An 862-nucleotide genomic window follows, 5' to 3' on the forward strand; every position below is an offset into this window, starting at 1 on the left:
GAGGGGTCTCAGCGGTGGCTGTGATGCTGTGAAAAGCTGGGTTTGGGGCAGGGATTGGGGAAGAATGAGATTTCAAGCTCTACCATGGCATCCACTGGGCAAATGTGGGCTGGGGGCAGGTAAGACGATGGGTGCACTCTCCCACCACCCTGAGGCCAATGGGCTCTGTTTGTCCATCTGTGTATAGGGGCGGGGGGCAGGGACCTGGAGTTGCTCTTTCCCGGCCAGGAGAAGACTTGGTATTGTGGTTGGCTGGGAGTCACTGACCACAAATCCCAGAGTGCCCCGGACAGCCCTGATGGCCTGAGTCCCACAGCTGCACATGGTGGTGCCTTTGCCCATGGTTTCTCATTTCAACAAAGCATTGCTGCTAACGGTCACGTTGAAACAGTGGGTCTGCTAGACCTCAGCATTGTGCTCCCTACTTCTGCTCTGCTCTCCCCAGACCTTGGGACACGCTTGTGTGCAAACCTAAGTTCCAACATCAGCATGTGATTCAACAGGAAACACACAGGTGACTGCCCGCCTCTCTGCCCCCACACCTGTCTGGGTGACAGGCCAGCATCCCTTCCCAAGAAAGCACCCAGGAGCTCACGTCTAAAGCGGAGGGCCATGCTCAGGTGTGAGCCCAGCCCTTCTCGCTGGGTGGTGGGGGGAGAGGCAGGCGGTACCTCCTGGCATCCCAGACCACTGTCCCACAGCCTGTGAGACCCCCAATGCTCCAGACCACCGAGTGGGGAAACAGGGTGCGTGGAGACAAGTGCAGCAGCTGCTTACAGGCTCTGGCTTCGGTGGCTTTGCCATTTGTAATGGAGGAAATCTCAACAATTTTTTAAATTTATTATTTGGTAATGCTTTTTAA

The sequence above is a fragment of the Choloepus didactylus genome, chromosome 9, assembly GCF_015220235.1.
Source record: "Choloepus didactylus isolate mChoDid1 chromosome 9, mChoDid1.pri, whole genome shotgun sequence".
Taxonomy (NCBI): Eukaryota; Metazoa; Chordata; class Mammalia; order Pilosa; family Megalonychidae; genus Choloepus; species Choloepus didactylus.